Genomic DNA, 13501 nt, shown 5'->3' with positions numbered 1-13501 from the left:
ATCCTTGACCCTTGCACCAGGGAGGCAACATACCAACCTGGATTCTCGTTTGCGTCCGCAGAAACGCCTGTCTATTCCCCTTACAATTGAATCCCCTATCACTATAGCTCTGCCACTCTTTTTCCCGCCCTTCTGTGCAGCAGAGCCAGCCACGGTGCCATGAACCTGGCTGCTGCCACCTTCCCCTGGTGAGCCATCTCCCCCAACAGTTTCCAAAACGGTAAATCTGTTTTGGAGGGAGATGACCGCAGGGGATCCCTGCACTGCCTTCCTACTCTTCCTCTGTCTGTTGGTCACCCTTTCCCTATCTGCCTCAGGAATTTTAATCTGCGGTGTGACCAACTCACTGAATGTGCTATCCACAACTTCCTCAGCATCGCGGATGCTCCAAAGTGAGTCCATCCGCAGCTCCAGAGCCGTCAAGCAGTCTAACAGGAGCTGCAGTTGGACACACTTCTTGCAGATGAAGGAGCCAGGGACACCAGAAGGGTCCCTGACTTGCCACATCTCACAAGAGGAGCATGACACGGGTCTGAGCTCTCCTGCCATGACTTAAACCTGAAGTTAAATTTGAACTACACTACACAGCTAAGAGAAAGTCAAAGAGAGAGAAATCACTTACCAGTTACAAGCCAATCACTTACCTGCTGGCTGTGATGTAATTGCTCCAGAGACTCCCTCACAGGTCTGCTTCTCTGCACCTCCTTCAGGTGAGCACCAAATTCCCTTAACTAGTTAATTAATTTACTTAATTAATTTGATATTTAAAAAAAAAAATTTTTGTCACTCCCCTCTTACCCGAACTCAGCCTTACCCAAACTCAGATACACTCTGTTTGCCTCCAGCACTCTGTTTCTATAGGCACTTCAGCCACACCCTTTGTATCCTTCCTGATTTACAGTCAGCCAATAGGCCTGCTCCCGAAACTGATCTCTCTCCCGAACAGCTGACCTGCAAGGTAAGGAAGTGGTTAAGCAGTACTTACCTCACCCAGGCAGCGACCTTTTAAACTGTCCCCTCTGCCTCGCAGCTCCCGCGCTTTTTGAAACTCCCACGCTGTTTCCAAGGTCCCGGCTACCTCTCTCTCCCGAACAGCTGACCTGCAAGGTAAGGAAGTGGTTAAGCAGTACTTACCTCACCCACGGCGCGACCTTTTAAACTGTCCCCTCTGCCTCGCAGCTCCCGCGCTTTTGGTGCCATTGTTTGCCGTGCCTGGGCAGAGGTGGCAGCCGCCGTCAGCGCCGTCGGGGTGGTGGCCCGGACTGCAGACCAGTGCAGGAAAAAACTGCACAACCTCCTCAGGGCAGCCAGGGTGAGTACCCAGCACTGTTCCCCTGGCACAAAGCACCCTACCCCCACATACCTGTGACACCCCCTCCCCTCCAGGGGAACGGTCCCACCCACCCACTAACCCACATAGCTGCACACACCCATGCCAGCCGCAATGGCCGGGTGCCCTGTGCACCAATGCCATCAGAGACCCAACTCCTGGGCTGCATGTGTCGAACCGTCTAACACTGTTGCTGTTTGTGTTTGTCCCCTTCACCCCAGGACAAGTCCGCGCATAACCACCAGGAGCGGGAGAAGATCAGAAGGGCAGTGGACGACCTGCGGCCCCTCACCGTGCCCGAGCAGAGGGCACTAGACATTGTCGGCGGGCCAGAGGTGAGGGAGGTCGCCGATGTGGAGGTCGGAGGCACGCCACCAAGTGAGACCCCCCTGACTGGTTGCGGGTCCTCACGACACATGTGTGCCCACCCCAACCCACCCATACCCCACACCCCAACCCCCCTCACCCCACACCTCAACCCCCCTCACCCCACACACCAACCCCCCTCACCCCACACACCAACCCCCCTCACCCCTCACACCAATCCCCCAACCCCCCTCACCCCACACACCAACCCCCCTCACCCCACACCCCAACCCCCCAAACCCCACACCCCAAACCCCACACACCCCACACACCAACAGCCATCACCACCTCACCCCTCACCCCTGTCCGCTTGTCTAACCATACATGCTGTCTTGTGTCTTACAGGACCAGCCAGCGATGGGCCCGGCCCATTCTGGGCCTCCCACCCACAGCCAGTGCCAGGTCCGGTGCCCCCCAGGACCCCAAGTACCGATGGGGTGAGCAACCGGAACATCGGCCCTCTGCCCGAGACGACCAGGAGACAAACACACAGGGGACAGACACACAGGGAGAGACACACAGGGAGAGCCACACAGGGACTGGCACACAGGGAGAGACACACAGGGGACAGACACACAGGGAGAGACACACAGGGAGAGACACACAGGGAGAGCCACACAGGGAGAGACACACAGGGGACAGACACACAGGGAGAGACACACAGGGAGAGACACACAGGGAGAGCCACACAGGGACTGGCACACAGGGAGAGACACACAGGGGACAGACACACAGGGAGAGACACACAGGGAGAGACACACAGGGAGAGCCACACAGGGACTGGCACACAGGGAGAGACACACAGGGGACAGACACACAGGGAGAGACACACAGGGAGAGACACACAGGGAGAGCCACACAGGGACTGGCACACAGGGAGAGACACACAGGGGACAGACACACAGGGAGAGACACACAGGGAGAGACACACAGGGAGAGCCACACAGGGACTGGCACACAGGGAGAGACACACAGGGGACAGACACACAGGGACAGACACACAGGGAGAGACACACAGGGAGAGACACACAGGGAGAGACACACAGGGAGAGACAGACAGGGGACAGACACACAGGGACAGACACACAGGGAGAGACACACAGGGAGAGACACACAGGGAGAGACACACAGGGGACAGACACACAGGGAGAGACACACAGGGGACAGGCACACTGGGAGAGACAGACAGGGGACAAACACACAGGGAGAGACACACAGGAGACCCCGGACTTCGGGTCGGATGAGGACATTGACTTTCCGTCACTGTTGTCTCCTACATCCTCCACCATCTCAGAGACGATCACCTCGGTTGGGCAATTTAGTGAGGAGGCTTCTGGGACACCCACTGGTGCACACCACACATCGCATCCGGTACAGCGGTGGAGGTAGGAGCAGCTGAGGGGCCGGACGGTCGGAGGGCAGCCCGGCCCCAGCAACCAGCTACCACTCTGCGGGTCCCTGGCTCTGGAATATCCAGTCCCACCCGTAGTTCCGGTGCAGTCAGAGACCCAGGGAGCAGAGGAGGGGATGACGGCCGGCTTCCAGCGCCTGCAAGCGCAGGTGGAGGAGTGCAACCGCCTGCAGGAGCAGGGAGTGGTGCCGGTCAGCCAAAACCGCATGGGTGGCGTCCACGGTGGAGGCAAATGGGGGAGATGGTGTCGGACTTGAGTTAGAGTATGCAAGGCCTGGGGCAATCCGTGCAGGCGGGGACCGTGACCCAGGACAGGGCTGCCCACTCACAGGCAGCCATGTGCCAGAGCCAGCTGCAGACAGCAGGCCATGGCTGAGAGCATCGGTGCCATTGCCCAGGTCCTGGCCGGCGACGCACAGACCGAGAGGGAAGTGGCGCAGTCCCAGACAGAGATCTCCCTGTGCTCCATGGCCGCTAACATACAGACCCTGGTCGATACCAGAGCGGGCATCCAGGACTGGCAGCGCCAGGTTTCGAGGGGGCCTCGTGGGATGGCTCCGCCCTCACCCCGTCCCATGGAGAAGCCTGGGTGCCATCGGGCATCCCGGGGGGAGGAGGAAGTGCTGGGGCCCATGCTGGTGGCACCTGCAGGGGAGGTCCCGGAACACCGCAGCACCTCGGACTCCCCCCCTCCTGCCCTGGTGCATCTGGTGGGCAGCAGGCAGAACAGGGCAGCACCACACCACCTGGGGCGTCCGAGGAGCATCCGGGCCCATCCAGGCTGGGCCGCCCCTGGAGACGTGCCCCAACAGGGACCCTCTTCGCCGTGAAGGGGTCACAGCAGTCCACCTCCACTCCTGCTGTACCATCTGGGGAACCGCCTAGGCATCGAGTTAGGGCCCGTAAGGCCATAAAGCTAGACACCAGTTAAATTGGCACGTGTGCATTGCACACTTTAATTATAGGGCTAGGGCACAGACTGTATATACATCATCACATTAAACCCCTGTTCTCACCGTTGAAATCTGCCTCTGTGCTCTGTCTGATGGGTGTGGGGGTGGGGCAGTCAGTTATGGCCACTGGGGGTGAGGGGTGATGGACGGGTGTGGCCCAGTGGGTGGAACCTGCAGTCCCCCCCTCCCCCAACCGTCCCCATCACCCCATCCCCAACTATCCGACAGTGCCATGTGATGGACTGGCCAGCTCGCATGCAGGGATCACCCAGGTTGAAGGTGCTACTGTGGGCATGAGTCAGGCATTGTCCAACAATGTGGAGTATGGAGCTCATCGCAGAGCGGTTGTCATCATCCTCCATCCCATGGACCAGACACATTGTCACTGCCAACCCAGTGCCCCCAGCTCGTAGTGCCGCAGGTATATATAATGGAGGAGGGTGTGCATGCGGGTGGTTCGGTGGTGTGGGAGGTAAGGGTGGTCGGTGGTGTGGGAGGTGAGGGTGTCTGGTGGTGAAGGTGTGTGGTATTGTGGTGTCCGTGCCCCTGCCGAGCAACTCCACCCCCCCAGATGGCGAAACGTGTGTCGACTAATATGTCCCGTGCTTGCTGGCCCTGCCAAAAGTGTAGTGCGGCCTCCTGTGCCCTGGCCACCCGCCATGTCCCGCCCATTGTCCCCTTCCCCTTCATCCTCCTTGTCTGACAAGGTCTGCCCTTGCTCCCCATCCACATCCAGCTCATCGACTCTCTGCTGGGCTATATTGTGGAGGACACAGCAGACCACAACGATGCGGCCGACCCTCCTTGCCTCGTACTGGAGGGCCCCTCCAGAGCGGTCCAGGCACCTGAAGCGCATCTTCAGCACCCCGAAGCACCTCTCCACCACACCGCTGGTCGCACAATGGGCATGATTGTATCGGTGTTCCGGGACCTCCCCTGCAGGAGTCACCAGCATGGGTCCAAGCACCTCCTCCTCCCTCAGGGTGCCCTCTGGGTCTCTGCATCGGTCTGTGGCCTCCATATAGGCGTCATCAGCCACGACCGCAACAGGTAACCCTTGTCACCCATCAACCAGCCCAGCAGTCAGAGGGAGCATTCCTCGAACATGCCGGAGATCACAGGTTGTGCCAATATGAACGAGTCATGCACACTGCCTGGGTATCGGGCGCAGACATGCAGGATCCTCATCTGATGGTCACCGACCACCTGAATGTTCATTGAGTGTTATCCCTTGAGTGGTTGGTGAACAGCAGCCTGTTATCCGCCGGTGGCCACAGGGCGACAATCACCCCATCGATGACGCCCTGGACCCGGGGCATCCCGGCGATGGCAGCGAACCCCACTGCTTAGACATCCTGGTGGCCGCAGTCCACAGGGAACTGGATGTAGTGGGCCGCCAGAGCATACAGGGCGTCATTGATGGCATGGATGCACCTGTGCACCGATGCCTGTGAGATGCCAGACAGGAACTGGAACTGGAACAGGTACTGGAACGACCCCGTCACATAAAAATTCAGGGTGACCGTCACCTTGACGGCCACCAGTAGCGGGTGTCCTCCCCCACTCTCACGCGGTGCCAAGTGTGCCATCATGTGGCAGATGTGTCCGACAATCTCCCGGCTCATCCACAGTCTCCTCCTGCATGCCCGGTCCGGGTGTTCCTCAAAGTACATGCGGCACCAGTGCATGCGGGGCGTCATCCGGCACCTCCTTGGCACCACCACCACCTTCTCCTCCTCATCTTGTTCCTTCTCCTTCTCCTCGTCCCATTCCTCCTCCTCCTCCTCCTCCTCTGCCTGTCAGGCGAGCGGCCTTCCAGCCTGAGCGGCTGGCACCTGCCCCAGTGCGGCCCTCTCCTCTGCTGCAGCCTCCACCTCCTCGCTGAGCCGCCTCAGCCTCCGCTGCCAGAGGGCTGCATGTGGGGCAGCGGCCCTCGCCACGGAGGCCAACATCGCTGGTTGGTGACCAAACATGATAATCCGCAGGGGGTGAGGGGAGAAAATGTTATCGTGCATACACCCGTGAACAATCAGGTGTCATAGACTACATGATCACCCTGGTTGGCACCATGCGCCCCAGCCACGCATGCCCCCCACCCCCTGCCTCATCAGTGCCCCCGCACCTACCGCCTACCCGTGCTGCCAGGGCCACCGTTTCATGGCACTGCCCTCACTGGGGGCTGGCATCAGTGTGGCCCTGGGTGTTTCCCCTGGTGGGTGTGTCCGGTTGACTGGGGTAGCCGGGGAAGGGGAGCAGCACCCAGCCACACGGCCGTTAACCCTTTGTTCACCCAGCTCCTGGAGTGGGTGGCCAACAAGATGGCCATCATAGTGGGGCTCGGTGTGTGGGCACCGCCCTGTCATGTGGGGGCTCGCCGACTGCTCGGCCTGTTCCCCCACCCTTCCCCGCCCCTCCCCCGACCCTGCACGGGCAACGCCCCCCCCAAAAAAAGTACGGCCGGTGTCCATCACGGGAGCCCACTGTCCCCCCCACACCAACTCCTACCTCCTCTCGCAGCCGCCTCAGCCAACACGCCGGTATCACAATTTTTTATAGGTGGTTAGAACCTCGCTGTCAGGAAATTGGCCCATCCGGCCCACTGAATCGCTGAGGCCCCAGAGAATCGGTTGTCGGGGCAGATAATGAGCTGCATCGCGGGAGCCACGATTTCGTCAGGTTGGGGGGTGCGAAGAGTCCCAAATCGGTGTGAAACCCAATTTCTGCGTCGGAGCCAACTCTCCGGCCCATCGCGTTTCACGATTTCGGTGCGGTGTCTCGGAGAATCCAGCCCCCTATCTTTGAGAATCTTTTTCAACAATTTCACTATCACTGGTGTCAAGCTCACTGGCCTATAATTACCTGGGTTATCCTTGCAACCCTTCTTAAATAATGGTACAAATTAGCTATCCTCTGGGACCTTACCTGTGGCCAACGAGGACACAAAGATTTCTGTCAGAGGCCCAGCGATTTCATCTCTTGTCTTCCTCAGAAATCTAGGATTGATGCCATTTGGCCCTGGGGATTTGTCTCCCATAATGCTTTTTGACACACATAACACTTCCTCCCTCGTAATAACAACCTGTTCTAAAGTGTTTACACATCCGCCTGAGACAACACCAATTAATGTGTCCCTCTGCTTTGTGAATACCGATGCAAAATAGTCATGAAGGATCTCACCTACTTCCTTTGGTTCTACACATAATTTCCCTCCTTTGTCATGGAGTGGTCCAACTCTTTCTCCAGCTATCCTCTTGTTCCGAGTATATGTATAAACTACCTTGGGATTCTCCTTAATCCTGTCTGCCAAGGACATTTTGTGACCCCCTTTTGTCCTTCTAACTCCCTGCTTGAGCTCTTTTCTACTTTCCTTGTATTCTTCAAGTGCTTCATCTGTTTTTAGTTGCCTAGACCTCATTCATGTATCCTTTTTCTTTTTGACTAGACTCACAATTTCCCTGGTCATCCATTGTTCCTGAATCCTGCCTTTCCTGTCCTTCCTTTTTACAGGCACATGCCTGTCCTGCGTTCCTATCAACTGTTCCTTAAAAGACTCCCAAATGCCAAATGTGGATTTACCCTCAAACAGCCTCTCCCAACAACAGCCTCCAAATCCTGCCCAATTTAACACCTCAACCCTGGGACAACACTCGTGCTTTCCATGAGTATCTGAAAGCTTATGGAATTGTGGTCACTGTTCACCACATGTTCCCCCACTGCAACTATGGTGACCTGGCCTGGCTCATTCCCCAGTATTAGGTCCAGTATAGCCGCCTCTCTAGTCGGACTATCCACATATTGTTACAAAAAACATTCTTGGACACACTTGACAAATTCCTCACCATCCAGATCCCTAGCCCTAAAGGATTTCCAGTCAATATGAGGAAAATTAAAGTTTCCCACTTTAACAACCCTATTATTTCTACATCTATCCAGAATCTGCTTACACATCTGTTCTTCACCTTCCCGTGGCTGTTGGGAGGCCTGTAGTACACCCCCATCATAGGGACTGCCCCCTCCCTGTTTCTGAGTTCTACCCACAGTGCCTCGTTACTTGATTCTTCCATGGTGTCCTCCCTCTGTAATATGTTCCCTAACCAGTATTGCAACTCCCTCACCTCTCTGACCTTCCTCCCTGTCTCGCCTAAAACTCCTATAAGCTGGAATATTTAACTGCCAATCCTGTTCATTTATTAACCAAGTCTCCGTTACAACAACCACATCCAAGTTCCGCGCATGAATCAAGGCTCTACGTTCATCTGTCTTACCTGTTATACTTCATACATTGAAGCAGATACACTCCAGGGCCACTGGGTTCATCAACCCCCAGCCTGCCCTTCCTCTGTAAGAAGTCTTACAACACCAGGTTAAAGTCCAACAGGTTTGTTTTGAATCACTAGCGTTCGGAGCACTGCTCCTTCCTGAGGTGAATGAAAAGGTGGGTTCCAGAAACATATTTATGGACAAAGTCAAAGATGCAAGAATGCGTCTGAGACACAGTCCGAATCATTGAAAATGGCAAGAATTCAATTACAGATTAAACAGCTTGAACATGAAAAAGAATTAAAGTAGCTTGAATAGGAAATGATTGAAAAAGAAAAGGAGAGAGAAGAAAGGGAAAAAAAAGAAAAAGGGAGGTACAAATTAGGGAAAATGAAAAGGAGAGAAAGGAAAGAGAAAAGGAACGAATAGCCCAAGCAGAACAAAAAGCGAGAGAAAGGGAGGTACAGATCAGGGAAAAAGAAAAAGAGAGCGAGGAAAAAGAAAAAGAGAGAGACTTTGAACTTCAGAAACTGGCCATGAAACATGAAAGTCAGTTAAAATTGGCAGAAGTAAAGAGAAATGTGCAGTCTGAGGATAGTGATGAGGATAGTAAGAAAGAGTGTCATAGTCGAAGGCTTGATGCAGATCTATTTAAATCTGTCCAAGCATTGCCAAGGTTTGATGAGAAGGATCCTTTGAGAAGGTAACTAAACAAATGAAGTGGCCACAGGATATGTGGGTATTACTGATTCAAACAAAATTGGTAGGTAGAGCTAGTGAAGGCCAGTAAGTATGTGGCGAGCATGCTGGAGAGGTTGATGGGAGAGGGGACCTTCGGCTGTCCCCTCGACGTGGATCGGGTCAGTGCAGTCTCAGTGAGCCTAATGGTTCCTTCTGCACTGTAGGTATTCTATGGAGTCTATGAGGCCCTTATTTGGTCATGAATTGGCCACTTTAGGACCTCAATTGGCAGTGGGGCGAAAGATCGACTTTAGGCCTTCCTGCATGGAACTTACTTTTGGCGGAGAGGAGGGAGTAGCAGGGTTCAGGTTTTTTATTCATTAATCGGATGTGTGCATCGTTGGCTAGGCTGCATAAATTATCAATAGGATTGACAGCTGACTGGAGGCTGAAGACTATAGGGCAGCACAGTGGTTAACACAGTTGCTTCACAGCTGCAGGGTCCCAGGTTCCATTCCCGACTTGGGCCACTGTCTGTGCGGAGTCTGCACGTTCTCCCCGTGTCTGTGTGGGTTTCCTCCGGGTGCTCCGGTTTCCTCCCACAGTCCAAAGGTGTGCAGGTTAGGTGGATTGGCCATGATAAATTGCCCCTAGTGTCCAAAAAGGTTGGGTGGGTTATTGGGTTATGGGGATAGGGTGGAGGTGTGAGCTTAAGTGGGGTGATCGATGGGCCGAATGGCTTCATTCTGCACTATAAATTATTACTTATTACTAAGTGTTTGCATCACTATCAGAGGAGGTATCTGGGACATATGAGGTTAACAATCCATCAGAGGCCATTCCAGTACACAATATTACAGCTAAAACACTGTGGAGGAGTTACTTAAATTCTTAACTAAATATGGACTACTTACAGAAATACAACAGGATCAAGGATCAAATTTTACCTCAAGGTTATTCAAGGAGCTTATGGATAGCTTAGGAGTAAAACATTTAAAATCAACTGCGTACCATCCAGAATCGCAGGGAGCGTGAGAACAGTGGCATCAGACGTGAAAGACAATATTGAGGGCTTAGTGTCAAGATTATCCAGAGGGTTGGGATAAAGGAATTCCATTCATACTGTTTGCAATTAGGGATGCACAAATGAGTCAACCAAATTCAGTCCTTTTGAATTAATTTTTGGTCATGAGGTAAGAGGACCACTTAAATTGATTAAGGAAAAATTGGTGAGTGAGTAGTCTGAAATTACATAAGAACATAAGAACTAGGAACAGGAGTAGGCCATCTGGCCCCTCGATCTCATTTAATGAGATCATGGCTGATCTTTGTGGACTCAGCTCCACTCTCCGGCCCGTACACCATATCCCCGAATCCGTTTATTCTTTAAAAAGGCATCTATCTTTTTCTGAAAAACGTTTAAAGAAGGAACCTCAACTGCTTCACTGGGCAAGGAATTCCAGAGATTCACAACCCTTTGGGTGAAGAAGTTCCTCCTACACTCTGTCCTAAATCTACTTCCCCTTATTTTGAGGCTATGCCCCCTAGTTCTGCTTTCCCCGACCAGTGGAAACAACCTGCCCGCATCTATCCTATCTACTCCCTTCATAATTTTATATGTCTCAATAAGATCCCCCCGCATCCTTCTAAACTCCAATGAGTACAGTCCCAGTCTACTCAACCTCTCGTCATAATCTAATCCCCTCAACTCTGGGATCAACCTAGTGAATCTCCTCTGCACTCCCTCCAGTGCCAATATGTCCTTTCTCAGGTAAGGAGACCAAAACTGAACACAATACTCCAGATGCGGCCTCACCAACACCCTAGACAATTGCAGCATAACCTCCCTAGTCTTGAACTCCATCCCTGTAGCAACGAAAGACAAAACTCGATTAGCCTTCTTAATCACCTGTTGCACCTGCACACCAACTTTTTGCGACTCGTGCACCAGCACACCCAGGTCCCCCTGCACAGCAGCATGTTTTAACATCTTATCGTTTAAATAATAATCCATTCTGCTGTTATTCCTCCCAAAATGGATAGCCTCACACTTGGCAACATTGAATTCCATCTGCCAGACCCGAGCCCATTCACCTAACCTATCCAAATCCTTCTGCAGACTTCCGGTATCCTCTGCCCTTTTTGCTTTACCACTCATCTTAGTGTCGTCTGCAAACTTTGACACATTGCACTTTGTCCCCAACTCCAAATCGTCTATGTAAATTGTGAACAACTGCGGGCCCAACACTGATCCTTGAGGGACCCCACTAGTTACAGGTTGCCAACCAGAGAAACACCCATTTATCCCCACTCTCTGCTTTCTGTTAGTTAACCAATCCTCTACCCATGCTACCACTTTACCCTCAATGCCATGCATCTTTAGTTTATGCAGCAACCTTTTGCGTGGCACCTTGTCAAAAGCTTTCTGGAAATCCAGATATACCACATCCATTGGCTCCCCGTTATCTACTGCACTGGTAACGGCCTCAAAAAATTCTACCAAATTAGTCAGACACGACCTACCCTTTGTGAACCCATGCTGCGTCTGCCCAATGGGACAATTTCCCTCCAAGTGCCCCGCTATTTCCTCCTTAATGATAGATTCCAGCATTTTCCCTACAACCGAAGTTAAGCTTACCAGCCTATAATTACCCGCTTTCTGCCGACCTCCTTTTTTAAACAGTGGTGTCACGTTTGCTACTTTCCAATCCTCTGGGACCACCCCAGAGTCTAGTGAATTTTGATAAATTATCACTAGTGCGTTTACAATTTCCTTAGCCATCTCTTTTAACACTCTGGGATGCATCCCATCAGGGCCAGGAGACTTGTCTACCTTTAGCCCCATTAGCTTGCCCAATACTGCCTCCTTTGTGGTTACAATCATCTCAAGGTCCTCACCTATCATATCTTTATTTCCATCAGTCACTGGCATGTTATTTGTGTCCTCCACTGTGAAGACTGACCCAAAAAACCTGTTCAGCTCCTCAGCCATTTCCCCGTCTCCTATTATTAAATCTCCCTTCTCATCTTCCAAAGGACCAATATTTACCTTAGCCACTCTTTTTTGTCTTATATATTTGTAGAAGCTTTTAGTATCTGCTTTTATGTTCTGAGCCAGTTTACTTTCATAGTCTACCTTACTCTTCTTTATAGCTTTTTAGTAGCTTTCTGTTGTCTCCTAAAGACTTCCCAGTCCTCTAGTCTCCCACTAATATTTGCCACTTTGTATGTTTTTTCCTTCAATTTGATACTCTCCCTCACCTCCTTTGATATCCACGGTCGATTTTTCCCGTTTCTCCCATCTTTCTTTTTTGTCGGTATGAATCTTTTCTGAACACTGTGAAAGATTGCTCGGAAGGTCCTCCACTGTTCCTCAACTGCTTCACCATGAAGTCTTTGCTCCCAGTCTACCTTAGCTAGTTCTTCTCTCATCCCATTGTAATCGCCTTTGTTTAAGCACAAAACACTAGTGTTTGATTTTACCTTGTCATCCTCCAACTGTATTTTAAATTCCACCATATTGTGGTCACTCCTTCCAAGAGGATCCCGAACTATGAGATCATTAATCAATCCTGCCTCATTACACAGTACCAGATCTAGGACCGCTTGTTCCCTTGTAGGTTCCATTACATACTGTTCCAGGAAATTATCCCGGGCACATTCTATAAACTCCTCCTCAAGGCTGCCTTTACCAACCTGATTAAACCAATCGATATGCAGATTAAAATCTCCCATGATAACCGCTGTACCATTTCTACATGCATCCGTTATTTCTTTGCTTATTGCCTGCCCTACCATCCTGTTACTATTTGGTGGCCTATAGACTACTTCTATCAGTGACCTTTTCACCTTACTATTCCTGATTTCCACCCAAATTGATTCAACCTTGTCCTCCATAGCACCAATATCATCCCTTACTATTGCCCGGATGCCATCCTTAAACAACAAAGCTACACCACCGCCCTTACCGCCCATTCTATCCTTTCGTATAGTCTGATACCCTTGGATATTTAACTCCCAGTCGTGACCATCTTGTAACCACGTTTCAGTAATGGCCACTAAATCATATTCATTCACGATGATTTGCGCCATCAACTCATTTACCTTATTTTGTATACTACGATCATTCAGGTAAAGTACACTTATGCTGTTTTTTTATGACTTTGTTATGAATCCTAACACCTTGATCAGTAACTTTTCGCAAATTATTTTTCCTCTTACCCTTTCTCCTAATTTTCCTTGTCTTTGAACCCATATCTTTACATAATAACCTGTCACGTAACCTGCTGCCTTGATCTCCATTCACCATTATACTGTCCATAGCTTTACACTTCCCTTCCCCCCAACTTGCTAGTTTAAAGTCCTTGTGACCAACCTATTTATCCTATTCGCTAGAACACTGGTCCTAGAATGGTTCAGGCGAAGACCGTCCCAATGTTACAGGTCCCTCCTGTCCCAGTACTGATGCCAATGCCCCATGAAATGGAATCCCTCTTTCCC

This window comes from Scyliorhinus torazame, chromosome 2 (assembly GCF_047496885.1).
Source record: "Scyliorhinus torazame isolate Kashiwa2021f chromosome 2, sScyTor2.1, whole genome shotgun sequence".
In the NCBI taxonomy this organism is placed as follows: Eukaryota; Metazoa; Chordata; class Chondrichthyes; order Carcharhiniformes; family Scyliorhinidae; genus Scyliorhinus; species Scyliorhinus torazame.
The sequence above is the reverse complement of the archived record's forward strand: the minus strand, read 5'-3'. Positions refer to the sequence as shown.